Source organism: Varanus komodoensis, unplaced genomic scaffold, assembly GCF_004798865.1.
Source record: "Varanus komodoensis strain SLA01 unplaced genomic scaffold, ASM479886v1 scaffold36, whole genome shotgun sequence".
Taxonomy (NCBI): Eukaryota; Metazoa; Chordata; class Lepidosauria; order Squamata; family Varanidae; genus Varanus; species Varanus komodoensis.
In genome coordinates, this window is record NW_025335873.1 from 6920266 (window position 1) to 6938507 (window position 18242).

The following is an 18242-nucleotide window of genomic DNA, read 5'->3' on the forward strand; positions in this document are numbered from 1 at the left end:
ACACTGGCTAGCAAGGTTCTACCAACTCGCCTGGTCATCACAGGAAACCAGAAATTCCAGACAGGTGAGTCAGGAAGGAGCTTCCTGTCCAGCTTCCGCCACTCTACCTGTTTTTTGCTAGGTGTGTGAGATAGCAGTGGGACAAACAAATAAATAAACAAACACCTCCCCCGACTCCCTAGGAATATGGAGGAGAGAAGGCATAGGTCTGCAGTTTGAGAGCTGTTATTGTGTTGATACAGAAGAAAGCACAATGTGAAAGAAACACAGGGGAAAAGGCTTGCTTGGTTCACACCAAACAGAACCCCACTGAATAATGCTTTATACCAACAAGTATTCCTCTCCTATTCTCCAAAACAAGTGAGCATTTGCTACTGTAGCAAAAGATAGCTCAGAAAAACACAACTGCCCCATAACAGGATATGAACAGTGCACAGAATGAACCACGGCACTTGCATCCTGTTCTACCAGCAAGAGACTTCCAGTGCGATCCCAGGAATGTTCAATCACAGTGAGCCCCCGCGAACATTAGTGGGATATTCTTGAGTACGTGGTGTTCGGGCTGCAGCCTTCATTTCTAATGCCCAGGAGAGGCAGAAGGAAGACCTGAAGGATGGCCCCAACTTACCCCGACAATCTGCTTATAAAGCCCCAGACCAAGGTGAGCTAAAGAGTGCTGACAAAACAGAGGAGAAGCAGGTGGTGGAGGCCCCATCGGTGCGGGTGTTCAAGGAGAGGCTGGACGTGCACATGGTGGGCATGTCATGAGCGGAGCCAGCTGGAGCCGGGGGTCCCTTCTGACTCGCTCTGTTTCTATGTCATATGCTGTCATTGGTTATACCAATTGGGAATGATGGGAGCTGGAAGTCCAAACCATGTGAAGGATACAGCAGGAGGAGCTATCTCAGCCACCATAAGACACAACGGTCTGTTCTAGGGTTTCTCCTGATGATTGATGGTTGTCCATCCAATCATGGGCAAGAGAGTGAAGAAACCCCAGGGAGGCAGCTGACCAGCGTCCCAGTTTGGCCCCCTCTCACCTCCTACTTTAAGGCAGGAGGAAGGAGCCAATCATCAGTAACGTGGGACTGCCCCATTCCTGGAGCAGTTCCACCAGGCAGATTAAGCCCCTGGGGAAGTTGGGGTGGAGTAAGTCACTCAGGAAGGAGCTGGGAGCTGGTCTGGTGGGAATGCTCCAAGAATGGCACGTCTCCACCAAGCCCATGGTCTGCTCTCCTAGTTTCTGGCCTGAGAGGCAGTGGGGCCCCACATAGGTGGGAAGGCACTGAAACCAGAGCATCTTTAGCACTGCTGTGTCCGTTTTCACTTGGAGTTCAGTTTTGGGTTGGAATCTTACTGTGGCTATCCACATAGATGGCAATTTTGTGGCTAGAAATTTGGGGGCAATCAATCCACTTCTTATCATGGGCAGGGCCGCATTTCAACACGTGTGAAGGCCCATCACTGCCAGCTTCAAAAGTCAAGGTAGACAGCAGAAGACCGATTGGGGGTGGAAAATGCAGTTGCTTGTGACGAGCCAAGTAGAAGCTAGAGACATGCTCGTGGCTGATGGAAACGGGCAAGAGATTTAATGAAATAAAAAAATGCCCTATTTAAAGGGTGATGGATCATGAAGATAAACACAAAGATCAATAAAGAGGCACAGAGGAAAATAAGAACCAAATTAGAGAATTAGGGGATAAAGAACTACAGCACAGCTGTGAAGGTGGCTGTGGGGGGAGATTGTAGGCCCAATGAATGTTGAGGGATTTGGGAAGCCATTTAAAACCATCTAGCTGTATGCTGATGCAGCGCTCCAGGGCCCCGGGCGGCCCCGCTCCAGGGTCCCTGGCACCTGCTAATTAATGATACGTTTTATGTTTGTTTTTAAACAGGAAAGGTTAAAGATGGAACTAGAGATCATCCATAATCCAAGTGTTTGTCTACCAAGAAGCAATGGTGCCTTTTAGATGGATAAAATTTCCTTACTGTCTTTGATCTTCCTGTGCTAAAACCCGGGATATTCTCTGCCCACGACAGAGCTGTGGTCCATACCTTGAAATAAATGTTGGTGTGTCGGGAGGCTTAGGTTCAGCATATTGAAAAGGCATGTCCCCTTTCCTGTAGACCAACTCAAACTCCATTAACGACCATGAACACGCTTCTCAGCTTGCCCATTCCTTGAAAACCCCTTGGACAAGTGAAGGTTCCATATTTCCACCACCCTCTCAGATGTAGCACGTGGGTGGCATCGATTTCAACTGGCCCTCTTGATACAAATGGGTCCTCTAAGCACATTCAGACATCAAGTGGTTTATAGGTTTGAAAGATCTGCAAGATGCAGAATGACGGAGCAGAGTATGGAACAGGACAACCTAAGACCCAGCTGGGTTACACCTTGCAACCAAGGCTTTTCCATTCTGGTGCCCTGCAGTGATCTTAGATCTGATTGATTGATTTCAGCGCCCATCATTCCCAGCCACCAAAGATTCATTGCCCAGAACATTTGGAGAATATCGGACTGAAAAGGGCTATTTGAGCTCAACGACCCATTTTTAACACTGGATATCCTAATGCTCCCAAGGAGTTCACGAGCAGCATATGAAGGCATGGTCTCCCAAAGCTTTGTGCCTTCCAACCACTGGCATCCAGAGGTGCCCAGCCCAGTTCTTTAGCCTCCTTGGTCAACATCCATTGAGAAACTCCTCCTCTGTTACTGTGTCTTAATATCCTTTGCAAGCCATTGCCAGCTCTTTTGGCTCTGATTTGCATAGAGCTGACATAAAGATGGGAGCAGAGATACACTTTACACTTTCCTCACTAGAGAGCATGCATTGCGTCCAAGTCCCAGGATTCATCTACCACAAGTACTGGCATGGATGGGAAAGACTCCTTTCCAAAATTCTGGACAACAGACAAAGCCCAAGGGTTGGATTCAGTTTCAGAAGCACCGTTGGAGTCCAAATGTTAGTGGTGCCTGGGACAGACGGCAAGAGATGTGGGGGCTAAAACCAAAGCGTCTTGGGGCTTAAAACTCGTACGGACGGTAACTAAACTTTAGAAGAAGCATTTGGAATGGGGAGAGAGGGGACACTGGAAAACCACCCAACCAAAGAGCATGAGGCCAAGGGGAGACCAACTGGCCACTAGGCGACCCCAAAGAAATTTGGGGAGCTCAGCAGCTCTCATGTAAATAATGCTGAGGAATCAAGTCTGTTCGTAGACCTGGTACAAGGCAGTTTCCGGTGTTCCTAGTAACATCATAGACTGTGCTTTTCCAGGAGTTGAGTTTTCTGTTTGCTTGCTGGTGGTTGTTTGCTGGTTAAGGTTACATATTATGAGGTCTATTTAATTTAAGTACACCCGGAGTCCCAGAACGAAGCTCTGATCAGAACATGGAAGTGCACTTAGAACGCTGGTTAAGCATTCAGCTTTTAAGAAAACACCATTTCAAGAGTCAACACAGTGAAATCCAAAGCTTAAAAGAGATTGTGTAAGAAAGCACGATGGCGCTAACAAAGAATGTGTCCAAGTGATTACAGTTGGAGCTGGCGTAGAAGTTGGAAGCATTCTGCTAGCCCTGCATCAAGCAATTAAGAAACAAAAGGCAATTAAGCATCGTCAGAAATGATTAGGTAAATACACTGAGTAATTAAGCATGTGATTTGTGGACTGTATCATCTACATAAATGCAGCCTGTCATAAAAGAACTGTAATGGAGAATGGAATTTAGAAAGTTACTCCCTGGAATGCTAGGCTTTGTTACGGGCCGGATGTCATGGCCCAAGCATAGATACCAACTATTCCGCATTCAGCAGGTCGTCCTCCATTAACCCATGCAGAAGCAAATGCAGTGGGTGGCTACTAAGAAGTGGAACATTTCTGTCGCAACCTGTCTGGCTGTGAGATTAATGTCAGGGTGGGGGGCCCTGGCGCCAGCCCCAAGCAAACATCTTTTGATTTCCCCAGGCACTTCCGTTTTTCCATTTCTGTTTAACTCTGGTCTTCTACTTTAAATCTTTGCGCTGTGGCTATCTTTGCACAATGGATATTATTTTTATGCTGTCATTTTAAACGTTTAAGCTTCTATATCATATTTTATCAACTTACGTTTTATGGTTTTTATTGTAGGACTGTGGCCATTCTCTGATCTAAAAATGTAAAAAAATAAGTCATCGTGGTAAGAGTCTTGGTCTGGAAATGGGAGAGCAGGGTTTTAGTCCCCACTCAGCCATGAAGCTCATTGGGCAACCTTGGGCCAGTCAGAGACTCCCGGCCTAACCTATCTCACAGGGTTGTTGCTGTGAGGATAAAATGGAGAGGATGAGGATCCTGCAAGCCATACATACAAGTTTTGGCTTCTGCCCACTTGGGCATCTGGATTTCTCAGACCGCAATTTTTGCAATGGAGTAACAGCCCACTGAGTGCTCCAGTGCATGGTGGGAAATTAAAAAGGGCCCTTTCAGCCACTGCCTGGTAAACCATGGAGTAAGGGGGAAGTCCATCAACATAAACTAGGTGGTTTGCCAACTGATAAAGCTGATTCTCCCGTGGAAACTTTATATGTGTGGAATGCAGAAACGGCCAGGCAGCTGACGTAGCTGCCCCCATGTTCCTTCCACAAGAGAGCTCATGCTCCAGAGGTGGAAGCAACGAAGCAAAAGAGGAGATGACTTGAATGCATGGATGGGATCCAACCCTCTAGCATTTGTGGACTTATGCATGGCTCAAAAGAAAGTCCATGGAGGCTCACAGCACCAAGGCTGTGCAACCAGCAACCTTCTTCCATGTCATGCGCACCACGGAAAAACTGCTGCGCATGACACAGAAGAGGCTGTTACATGCACAGTGGTCGTGTGGGACTCAAAGTGTGTTATGTGCATGCAGGAACTCAAACTCACAGCCACGACAAAGAGGACCACAGTCTGGGAAGCAGGGCCTAGGGAATCCGCTGGATCCACACCTCCAAAAGAGATTCTTCGCACATCCCTGCTTGGGTGCAGCTGGAGAATAAGCCCCCAGTGGATGCAGTGGGAAAGTAGCATGTGCCCACAGTCCTGTGTATTTGGAATATCTTCTGAACTGTAGGTCCCAGAGGAGCTTTCCATGGTCATTCACACTTAGAACCCACCATGATGCATTTGCTAGGTGCTTCCAGAGTGAAATCTTCCACCTCAGCTGGGACCTACACTTCAGTGTTGCCACTGATGAATCAGGTGATGCATTTGGAGCACAGCCTGGTCCAGTTTTCTTGGATGAGTTTCAGCTGGTACAGCTCAAGGACACTGAGAAGGTTCTTGGCAGGTTTGTGCATCTACTTCCATACTGGATCCTTGCCCCTCTTTGTTTATAAAAACTGGCAGGAAGGCAACATCCAGCTAGGCCAGGGAGGGGAGGGGAGGGATATCTCCTTGCAAGAGGGAGCAGTCCAGGCCGTTTGAAAGAGACCACTGCTGAAAAAATCCTCCTTGGATCTGGACAACCTCAATCATCTATTCTGGGGGCAAAAACTCTTTTTCAGGGAAGGTCCTTGAGAAGGCCCTTGCCAAACAGGTCCAGATGGTACTGAATAAGGCTGAGTATCAGGACCCATTTCAGCTGTGGTTCAAGCAAAGCTTTGGCTTAGAAGCAGCTTTGGTCGCTTATATGGGGCAGGGGGTGTTTTCTTGAGGTATCTGGGCTCTTGGTGGCTTCTAGAAAGCTTCTTCTGAACTGTGAATTCTGTGGAGTTTTTTATATGAGCTTCACTCTGCCTGATTACCTCTTTGCTGTGATGTTCCTGAAATGACTTCCACTTGGGACTTTGTCATAATGCATTTCAATGGATCGTTACTGTGTCTATAAAGGACACTAATTAATCATTGGAATTATTTCAGGAAAGGGTATTCCTGGGACTCTTGTCTTGACTTCAGGAAGCCAGATTCTGACAACATGGAGCAAGAATCCACCATGGAGAAAGTCCCCTATGGGGCTTCCAACCATGGCAGTGGCTGCCATTTTGAATAGTGGAGCTGCAGCGTGTCACATGATGTGTAAACCCAGCGAGCGGGTGGCTGAAGTGCTTGACAAGCCCTGGACTGTTTTAGGGTTGGCGCTGGATGGTTAAACAGACCTACAACTCATCTTCACCAGTCCTGAAAGTAAGGAAATGTTACAGCACGGCCTCACTATGACTCAAAGATTCCCAGTGGTGGTCGCCACTGTAAAATTATACTGGTTTAAAAAAGAACACTGGAACATCCCTCCATGGTGGCTTCTTGTTACATGTGAATCCACCCAATGTCACACCCTTTTTGCAGCATCCCTCTCTCTCTCTCTCTCTCTCTCTTTCTCTCGCTCGCTCTCTCTCTCTCTCTCTCAGACATGCCTGCAGTCATCAGTCTGCAGTTCCAAACTTGCCAATTCTGCTTTGGTTGCAAAGCTGCCAAGCCAATCCCAGGCACCATGCGACCCAGAAAGAGCAGGAATAAGGATGCTTGGGAGCCTGACAGCTAAGGGATGTTGACGATGATGATGATGATGATTAGAACATTTCTATGCCGCCCCTTGCTGAAGCCTTGGGAGAGCTTACAAACAATACAATACAATACAAAAATAACAATATAAAATTAAAATTAATAATATAAAATAAATAAAAAATATAAATGATATAAAAGAAGTTATAACAGAAAAAAGAAAAGAAAAGAAAAGAAAAGAAAAGAAAAGAAAAGAAAAGAAAAGAAGTCGATGGCACCTTATATGTTACGGGGGGAACCTTTCTAGAGGCAGGGGATTCCACTCGGTGTACCAGGTTGGAGCATGATAAACTTGAGGTAGAGCCAATGTCAAGATCATCCCCCCAGCCAAGCAGACAATGGCCTGCCACCTCAATTCTGGGCCCATATCTTGAGTTTGTATTCCTTCTCCTGGAGAACCTTAGGGCTAACCGCCACTATACAGTAAATAGCCAGCATGTACCTGAAACTCTCCTTGTTTATCAGCAAGCATGCCGATGCCTGAACCAGATCGTGTCCTGCACACAGGTGAGGGAGGGTTAAACCTTTCCCCTCCCAGCTCCTCGTCTTCCCCGCTTCCTTCCCCTACAGCCCTGTTGTAAGCTGGAAAAATACATTTTAATGGCCTTCTAAAGAAGGGTTAAATACCCTGCACTGGCACTAGTGACTGAGGGTGTCCCTCGGGAGGATTTATTCCACTGCTGCTGCCTAATTGGTCCAGCCTTTCCCCATAGCCTCACACAACAAGGGAAGGGCCTACCTATCTTGAAAGCCACCACGGCTGAATTGCCAAACACCGTCTCCCATAGAAACACACTGCTAGTCTTTATGCGTGTTCAGGCTGGTCCCGTCGGCCATTCCTTACATCCTTCTCTAGCCTGCTTCCATCCAGATGTTTCAGACTTCATCTCACATCAGCCCCAGCCAACGGTCAGGAACACTGGGGTCTGTAGTCAAAAGCCTCCTGAGGCCACCTGGACGGGGAGGGTCCTTCGATACCCAGCAGTGCTATTTGAACAGCCCAGCGGGCGAACCTGCACAGAGTTCTCACCCTGCATGCCACACTATTCTTTCGTTCCTCACACCAGCCTTATATGTCTGGCCCCTTTCAGACAAGATGTTCTCTCACTGTTCTGGCCTCATGTAACCTTTTCCTGCCGGGGTGGAAGAAATGAGAAGTTAGAAACGCCAATAAAGAAAAAAGTCATCTTTCACTTCAAGTTCACACGTACTTAGGCCAAGTGCCTTGTTGTTATTTTCACATTCTGCTTTTCCTTTCCTAGCAAAACCAAAATAAAAGCTCTTGAACATTAAAAGCTCTTGAGCTTATTGTGATTTGACTGGAGGGAAAAATGTAAGCAACTGCTGTCGCTAGTTCACTTTGCTACAGCTGTATAACTTACTGAAAAGATCGGGGGCAGGAAGGACTCGGCAACGTTCTGGAGAGCAGAGAGTGAATAAGTCACTCGAAGAACGGGCATTTAGGGATCCCAAGATGGTCTGGAAAGAAGCTTTAAAACTCAGCTGAACTTCTCACTCCAAGCAGCAGGGCTGTTAGGTTCTGACTTCAGAGCAGAAATCCAGAGCCCCACTTAGCAGGACAAACAGATGAGCCCCCGAAGGCGGCAGACTGGGGGTTCCATGTTTTGAAAGACATGAATTAATGCCACATGGAAGGTTTGATTATTTTCAAAGGAGAGCTAATGCCATGTGGCGGGTACAGCAATTTGCTGGGGTTGGGGAGATCCGGGCGATAGCCCCAACTTCAGGTTGAAGCTCAGCTTGGGTGGATCACTCCCTCTCAGCCTGCCCAAAGCCTGCCAGTGTTGCTGTCGTGAGGATAAAATGGAGTCAGAGACCCTTATAAGCCCCCTTGATTCCTTGCAAGAGGAAGAAGAGCATGATATGCCTCCAAGATCAATGTAATACTACTAATAATAATGAAACCCACGCTCTGAAACAATCTAACAGCACCTAAAAGTAGGACTCCAAGCCACGCATCCGACTACCTCCTATGGTGATTACTTTATTAATCCTACAGTATTAGTTAAGCAATCATCCATTGTATGAAAATTCATGGTCTGATCTAAAAGCAAATCATCAGACTTGGAGAAAAAGATTCACTTCCTCTGGAATATATATTTCGAACTGCAGGAAGGAAATACAACCTTGCACTCGGCACTGGCAGATTTGGACACAGACATTAAATGCGGAATTCATTTCTGAGGTAGAGCTCATTCTCTCTCATCAATCATGCTCTCTTTTCTGCTTCTGGTTTAATCCAGATGTCAGTGCGCTCGCTCTCTCTCTCTCAATCTCTCTCTCTCCCCGCACCCCGCATACATGGCAAGAAATTGAGGTTTCTACCAGTAGATTATGCAAAACAGAATGGGATACAGGGCTGCAGGAAGACAAGGGACAGAGCAGAGGTGGAAAAGAGGCAGCTCATATTGATTCCTGGCCTTCAAAGCCAAATATGCCCTCCAAGAGCCGGAAAAAATCCACTGCAGTTTAGGGAAAGATGGAGGCTGCTCGGGTCAATTGTGCTGCGATCAACATTCCCCATCTTCACGGGTGTCAGCAAGCAAGGCCCAAAATAGCAGAGAGAGTCGTTTTAAATTAAAGTGTACTGTGCGATGCACATCACTTTTTATTTTTATTTTTAAGAGGGTGTTAATGAAACACAAGGGACTAAATAATATTTGCATCATGTCAGCAGCAGGGAGAGAATTAGTACAATAATGCAGAGGAGACAGGAAACAGGGAAGCGTCGCTTCTAACTCTGCACCGTAGTTGATCACGCGCAACCATTATATGCTTTTCGGCACCAGGTCAAGACCTTTTTATTTGACCGATCTTTTAATGTAAATCAATTTTAATTGTATATTTATTCAGTTAACTTATTTAAACTATGTCATTTTTATATTCAGTCATGGTATAGCCCAATTTATTTAGTTTAGGACTTATATTGTAAGCTGTCCAGAGACGACAGTGATGGACGGCCTATAAGGCCCCAAATAAATAAACAAACAAACCATGTGGAGTGAATGGGGCTTACTTTGGGGTAAATGTCCACAGGATGGTGAGGGAGAAAAGCTCCTCCACTTCTCCCATCTCCAAGTCTGAAGTCCCAGCCTACGAGATGAAAGCATCTTCTTTCTAAAGCCAGTGAAGAACGAGTTCCTGCATTCTTGAGAAATATAACCTTGTGGTAGCGAAGGGAACCTTTGAATGGAGAAAGGCCGAGCTTTGAGTCCTACTAACTCCAGTTAAAAGAAAAAAGACCTAAGGGAAGCAGGTGATCTGGGAAGCCCTGCTGAGACCTTTGGAACAGCTTCCAGAAGATAAATAAAGGGCTAGACAGAGATGAGGCCCCTTTCTCTGCTCCTCTAGCGCATCTATTCTGGTTTAGGCTTGTGAGATCAACCTCATTTTACACTAAAACATCAAAGTCCATCAAGGAGAACCAGGTGCAAAGTCATGACTCAAGAGGATGCTCCCATGAAGATGCTAATTTCAGAAATTTGCAATCAGTACCAGAACCAAACTCATGTATCCTTTCATGCAAAATACTCTTCCTGGTTTCTTCCCCAAAATATTATTTGTCAGAAAGCTCATTTAAGAGGAAAACTCATTTCTGCTTCTGCCATAGCTAGACAAGTCAGTCGGATGTTGTGGCCAACCTATCACAAATCACTCACAATAGAACCTTCTGCCCCAGTATGTCCACTACACAAGACTTGGAACGGGCCAAGAAGGCTACCAGGTCCAACCCACGGTTGAAGGACACTAGGTTACACCATCCCACTCAGATGACTGTCCAGTTTCATCCTGAATGCCTCCAGTGTGGAAGAGCCCATGCCCTCTCAAGGCAACTGGTGCCTGTCATATTGCTCTGAGATTTAGGACATTTTTCCTGATAACTAGCCTGAATTATGGCAAATGGTCAGAGCAGATCGGCAGATGGGAACTGTGGTTCCAAGCATCCAGAAGACAGCAATGTAGGATTGTAGTTTGGGGACCTCTCCATTTTTTAAAGCTGTTTTCACATTGAAGTGTTGCCATGAAGCTCAGCCTAAAGATTCAAACATCTTTCTCTAAACACCCACCTAAGTCAGTTCGCACAGCTGTGACCTGTGAGCAAGTCTGGGAGAAGGGGCTGGGAGAAACTTGGCTTCCCCAGTTTTACAGGTGACCTGAGTGCTGACTCAGTAATGTTAGTTTGACGTGAATGTGTGGGGAGGAAGACGGATGGAGGCAATTTGGCAAATTCCATTCTCCGTACAGATGATAACTCATAGAAGGATGGGGGTAAATTGCCTACTTTGGATTTTAGTGTAACGTACCTAATTCATATGTTCTGATCTAATACTTGAAGCAAAATGCTTGACAGTCATGCTTCTGATTTTGTGATGCAGTTGTCTAACAAAGGCATGTGCGTGTCCGGGGGAAGTACACACAGAATGTGCAAATTGCTGTTTATTGTCTTATGCAGCTCTTCTGATTTTGTCTTGTTCTGAACTCTTGTACTTTATTTTGTTTTGTTTATTATTTATTATATTTTGTAAACTGCCCTGAGAGCCTTTTTATGGCTAAGTGGCAGTACAGAAATTTATGGATGATGATGAATCTGTGAAAATATCATGCCAAAACGCATTACACTGGGGGATATTGCATGTAAAAAGTTGCAAATGTTCAGCAAAATGCATACAGAAATGCATTTTGCACACACAACATTCTGGGAAATTCATTTTGGGAAAAGTGCACACACAAAATTCTGTGTGAACTTTTAAAAAATCACAAATAGATGCAGAAAAAGACCAAACAACCTTATGTTTGGAAGTATGGGAAACAAAACTGGCAGATCCATTCACTTCTACCTTCTTGACTTGGATCATCAAAAGGGGAAGTATTTCTGAGAAAAACCAGGCTCAGAAATGGACTGTCACAATCCTAGCACCACATCTCTTTCATTCGTATCCATTTTTGGCCCAAGCAACACTCTTCCCTGCAAAACCTGGGCAGGTAATTCCAACAGCCTCGTGGACTCAGCCATGAATTCGTTGAGGTGTGTTGTATAATAAAGCAGATGGCAAAGCATTTTCTGCTGGTGCATGCAGCCGGGTTTGCCGTGAGCACCTGCAACCCCTTGTCTCATTGAATATTCATCACCGCATCTGATTTTTACCGTGCATGTCCTAATAGAGAAACCTCTCCAGATGAATGAACCCCCCCAGACAATTAGTCCTGTCTGTATTCAAAAATTCTGACGAGGAATTGCCAAGAAATATCCCCTCCTTTGTCATCTGTTCCAGAGAAAAGGAGCTAGGATCCCCTTGGATCTATGGGTCTGATACTCACAGTGACCCAGACATTCTTGTCCTTTCCAACCTCTCACCCACAACTTCTGATTAGTGTATATTACACTGAACATGTGGAGGGAGACAAATGGGATCAACTCATTGTCCATGCGACCAACCTTTCCGTATTTGGTTTGGAACATCAGAAGTTGCCTTCTGGCCATGGATGTCAGCTATGGATGCACTTAGCCCAGAATTACTGCCATGGATGGGAAATTCCTCTCCAGAGTTCCAGGAAGAGGAATATCCAGTCTGACCAGGGGATAGCATGGATTTGTTCTGGGGTCTTTGGAACTGAAAAGCAGGCGCTTCCCGCTGAGCTATGAACACTCAAGCTTAACACAAGCATGGAACATCCTTATTTGCAACAGTTCATGTGTAGGACTTGCTGAACATGGGTGTGAATGAAGAAAGGGGGAAGAAAATGGAGGGTTTCATGCATGGTGTTGGAGAAGCGCTTTGCAACTATCCTGGATGGACAGACAAGTGGGTCGTAGGTGAAATCAAGCCAGAACTTTCCCTGGAAGCAAAAATGACAAAACAGAGGCTGTCATAGTTTGGGCACCATAACGAGAAGGCAAGACTCCCTGGATAAGACCATCCTGCCAGGAAAAGTCCAAGACAGAAGAAGACAAGGAAGACCAAATATGAGATGGAGGGAGTCCATCAGGAAGCCACAGTCTTGAACTTGGAGGAGCTGAATGGGGTTGTCATGGATGGCAGTTCAGAGATCTTCCAATCAAAAGGTCACCAAAAGTAGAAGACTTGAGAGTACATAACAACAAGTACTCAACTAAGTAGAGCTCTTCATATCCAACTAGTAACTCCACTTTGCCAACACTGTAGATGGCACAGAACTGTTGGTGCCCCATGTACACCCACAGTTGTAGGTCTAATTTTTGGCCCAGACCACACAAAAACCATAGAGGTCAGGAGCAATTCTGAACTACCCAAAAGTTCAGGAGCAGTTCTACCCAAAGCTTTGGGTACCCAAACTACCCCAAGCTCAGGAGCAGTTCTGAACTACCAAAAGCTCAATTCTCAGCAAGAAAAAAAGAAAAGACCAGCATGCTGCATATTAAAAGTGAAGTTTTGTTCAACCTTTAGATATGATTTTGATTTCTTTATATATTGTATTTATCCTCCCCACACTATTATCCACACAGCAACCCTGTGACATAGGTTAGGTTGATAGTGAGCTTTGCGGCTGAGTGGAAACAAGAACCCAGATCTCCCAAATTCCAGTCCAACGTTCAAACCACTGCACAGATTCTCTTTAACCTTTCTGGTTAATTAAAACTTTGGTGTTTAAACGTCACAGGCAGACAACAACTTAACATGGGCATTTAATTGAAACATCGTGTCTAAGAGCTGTTGAGAGACCTAGCCCCCAGGAATTGACCTTGTTGTCATGTGCCATCAAATAGCTTCTGACTTATGGTGACCCTAGCAATGAACACCTTCTATATGCCCCTGTCCTTCACAATCCTGTTCAGCTCTTGTAAATAGGAATTGATCAAATCCATCTTTTAAAAACCATCTAAAGTCAGTGGACTTACTATATACGGGTGCGAAAGCTGGACAGTGAAACAATCAAAGCGATCAATGAATGGCTTCAGAGCATGGTGCTGCAGGAAACTTTGTGAATACCCTGGACAAAATGGTGGCTTCTAAATCAGATCAAGCCGGAACTTTCCCTAGAATCAAAAATGATGAAAATTTGGCTGTTGTAGTCCAGGACATCACAAGAAAGCAAAACTCCCTGCAGGGTTTGCAGGAACAACTCAAGTGCAAGGCATTTGGGGGGGATTCACTCATAGGGTGGCCAAAATTTAGAGATGACTTCATAGCAACTCATAGCTGCGGCAAAGCCACCGGGCTTGCCCCAGAGTGCTAGCGAATTCCTTCGGTGAATGGTGCCTGGAATGAAAAGGTGCCTCCTTCCACCAGCCCTGAATCACATGCCATGAGATCCAGGTCTTGGGTGGTGTCAAGACCTCCGGTTGAGGGATGGGGGGAAGCCTCTCTGTACACTTTCTCCACCGTAGACACAATTGCACCAAATGCTGTCATGTCTCCTAATAGGGGTTTTCTTCTTTTTAGAATTGTATTTTCACTGCAAAACATCCGACTGGCTGTGAAGGGACCCGTAAAAGCAACCCCAGGTTACAAACTGAGGCCATGTGACGTCTACACACGTCAGCAGCAACAAAATGACACCAAACACTCTTCATTCCAAATATAGATTCTCGCAAACTCATAGCCATTAATTCAGCAAATAAATAGATTTAAACCTCTGCCTTGTTTGGAACCAACCCTGATTGTCCTGAATACTCGTCACATCACAGAAATGAGTTGGATTGCACAAATATGACCCCTAAGGATGGCGCCTGGGAAGGTTCAGCAGATGCATGGAGTCAGATTATCTCAACCATGCACCTACCTGACTGAAAATGAGACCATTTCACCCTCCTTTACAGGCATTTTATACTGCCAGACCATCTAAAAATCTCAGATCGGCAACCCATTGCACTCCTGATGTCTAGAACCTCCATCATCTCTGGCCATTTTCCTGCTGGCTGTGGCGGATAAGAGCTAAATCCCAATGCTCAGGAAAGACACACCTAATCTGAAGAAGAAAAAAACCAGTACGGCCAGCTCTGACTGGCAGCAGCCTTCCAGGATCATGGGGAGAGAAAGCTCTTCTCACCACCTGCTACCTGATCCTTTTACCTGGGCATGCCAGGGCTTGAATGTTGGACCTTCTGCACACAACACAGATGCTCCAACCAAATATATATCCCTTCCACATACATTAATGCAGCAGACACTTGGACAAACAAAGAAGTCACATCCAATTTAGCTGTGCACGTAAAACCTAGGGCAGGACACTCCGTTCATAACAAATTGTTGCCTGGTTTTCAGAAAGGTCTAGGGATAATTTCTTTTGAAATTAATTTCGCTGTAGCTGGCATCAGGCGACGTGGAATTTCTTTCCATAGTGATTCAACAAGCCAAAGGTATCAAATGTGCTTGTGTGGATGGGCCCTGGCCATCCTGCACAAAAGCAACCCCAACTGGGAAACATGGGTTCAAAGCAGCCTCCGGCAATGACATCAGCTTGGACACCCGTTTGGCACCACACGTTCCTGGATTGATCTGATGGAGACCCAGAAAAGAAGAGGTTACAGAAGGGCTACCTCCAAAGAGAAGGATGTGAATTCCCAAAACCACCCAAGCAAGCAAAAAGGACACCGATTTGTACAGTATTAGTATACTAATTGGCACACACATTCCAAAATAAAAATGCAACACATCTCACCCCAGTGAGATACACAGAGTATCTGTCTCTGCTGTTTAGGGATGAGATTTGAGGGCCAGCTTCAAAGGCCTTGCTCTTTTGGCCTCTGGTGCTTCTCTACCTTTAAATCAGACTCAGACGTCAAACACAGTACTGGCCTCGGGAACATACTGTCCCTGGCCCTGGAATTAAGTCCTGTGCTGGCTCAGATGTTGGACAATGTTGACAATGCTCTACATGGCCACACTAAGAGCTGGCACCACCCTGACCCTGGGAAGCACACCTATGGAAATAGGCTGAGGGACCCTCTGTGCTATCTCTAACATGTGAGATAACATGGTAAACATCTGTCTTGACATCTCCACTCTGTGCCAGAAGAAGAGACAATGATGGCGAAGACAAAGAAGACGACGACGGCGAAGATGGCGAAGCTGCAGCTGCAGGAGAAGCAGGAGAAGGAGGACTTCTTTCTATCAGTCACTGCTCCCAGTGATTTCCAAAATGGAATCCTTCCATGCTTCAGTGCAAGACACGACAGCAGTCATTCGCCTTAATTACAGAGTGTTGAATGGAATTAACTGATGTCGAGCAACTGAGCTTTTATGGGCTTCACTCTCATGGCACTTTTATGACCTCGCACGGCTGAGAATTCGGCTGCTGCTGGAGAATCCCATTCGTTCCTTGTGGCTTTCTTTGAAAAAGCTTTGGGGGCTTCCATTTTGAAATGCATCTGGCAGCCCACCACCCTGCCCTCTAAGAAGACTTCCTCTCCCATCACATTTCCACACACACCCTCCATCCTTCTAGGCTAAACCACAAATACTATTCCTCTTGTCCTGTTTTTAAGAACTTATCTAGTTGGTGTCTGCAAAGCAACACAATGGTGTGTCAATACAATGTAATTACAATGCATGCAGACGCTCACTCATTTTCTAGTCTCTTTAAATGCACCCATTAGTGTTTGCCCCCAGGTGAAGCCTGGAAGAGACACGTTTTTCCATCTGTATCTAGCAAATGCTCTTTTTTATTACTGATGTGCTCCAGGGAACTTGCAGTGGCTCCAGTGTGGATCCAGACCCTTGTGTGTGGTGTGAGTTACACCCTTGAAAATTTGGATCAGGCTCCCTGCAGCTATCTAGAGTAAAAATGGTGGAGGGGAATCAAATTTATTGCTAGTCAAGCATTAAGAGAAAACTGGTATATAAGATGTTCTGTTGGTGGTACATTACTCCAAACGATATTGAAAAAATTCATAAGAATTACAATGGAAAATGCTGGGAAAAGAATAGGTGGACCTGTGAAATAATGAAAAGATTTAGGAAACAGATACATGCAAAAAAATTAAAATTCGGTTTCCTATGAGTCCCATATATATGCTTCTGAATATAGTGCCAGAGATCTTTCCAAAAAATACGTCAGAGTTATTTAAGTATATGACAACTGCAGCAAGAATCACAATTACTTCTAAATGAAAATCATTGGCGCTCCCAACAACTGATGAATGGAAAAATAGACTAGCTGAATATGCAATGATGGCAAAGTTAACTATGTAAACAGAAGACCGCTAGAAGAATTTAATGATAAATGGAAATTTTACTATGTTCAGCATGACTAATGGGATTTGAGGGAGTCTGGAAAAGAAAAAAAAAAGCAGTAGAGGATTTGAGATGATTGGAATATTTGTTGTTGTATAGATTAACAATTTCTTTTTTTGATAAACTCTCACAGAGTGTTGGAAGATAGAAAGATGATCAATTTGGGGGTTTGAAAGTATAGGTTGCATTTGTTTAGAATTCCCTTGGCAACTTTGTTCATTGTAGTTTGTTTTGTTTATTTTAGTTTGCTTTGTTTCCTATTCCTTCTTAGGGACCTGTTTATGTTAGGAAAATGAAATTTAAAAAGAGATCCCAGCCAATCAGGGAGCCATGTCAGTGCTGTGTAGCCAATCAGATTGAACAGCTTGTTCCTTTTGGCTTATGAAGCCTGGTAGAGGGTTGCCAGCACTTCTTGTATGGGCCATATGGGCAATCCTACCCAGTCAGAGATTGCTTGGTTGGGACCACAGCCCCAGAGTAGTGCAGTTGCTGAAAGGGTCAGAGAGAATCTACTGGGGGGTGGGGGGCTTGCTTCAGACCCTGAGATCAGTTGCCAATTACAGTGGACAGTATTGGACAAAAAGCCCTGACCAAATACAAAACAGTTCCCATGCAGAGGAAAGGAACATTTGTCCTATGGTGCTCGTTGTAGGCCTACGAAAGAGAGCAAGAGAGAGAGAAACCCCAGGGGAATTATCATCCTGCACATGATAATCATGTCTCCATGTCCTGTAATGAACTTCCAGCTTTCCAGCTCAACCCCCTTGAGGCTCCCTGATTGTTCTTTCCCCACTTCCCTTGATTGGTTTTGTCTCACTTGCCTTGATTGCTTCCCTGTCAAATGATTGTGTGGCATCTCCCATGACCTTAGCATTTATCTTTCCGCATTGCTGTGCCTCCTTCGTCTGGCCTTTTATTTATGTATTTGGGTGGGAGAGGAAAGAAGGTGTCTGATGCTTGTCTAGCAGGTTTTGGCCCAGCTCTCACATGCTACAATCTGCTCAGAGAGATTTCTCTGATTCTGAGGAGGTGGCAAAGGGGCATTTTCAAGGTTCCCTCATAAAGATGTTCATGCAAGGCATGGGAACCAGCTCACCCTGGGAAAGGAGGGAGGCACTTCGGATAGATGGGGAGAATATGCCAGGAGAGCACCTTGACCCAGTCAGGAGATGACAGATGACAGGAGTGGACGGATGGAGCAGTGCCCAGCATTCCGGGGTATCTACCTAGAGAGACCCTTAAGGTGGAGTTGGAATCTTTTTTGAAAAGGGAAGTTTCAGTTTGGATCCAGCTCTTGACATGGGCAGAGGCTTCTCTCACCTCTCAGAGAAAAGGCTAAGTTGATTTATACTGTTCTGTAACTTGGAAAGCTTTAATAGAAGCTTCTCAAGTTTCATCTGAGTCTCCTGGTGGGGAAAAGGGGTTGGGGGAGAAGTATGCTCAATATGTTTCTTTATATAACAATTTATTTATCTTGATATCCCTCCTCTT

At 45.3% G+C, this 18242-nt stretch overlaps 1 protein-coding gene across 1 annotated transcript in view; it reads right to left on the reverse strand.

Moving 5' to 3' along the window:
- The window catches only part of BRINP1 (BMP/retinoic acid inducible neural specific 1), an 86901-nt gene that overhangs the window by 54779 nt on the left and 13880 nt on the right, over window positions 1-18242 (reverse strand). The window lies entirely within an intron of this gene.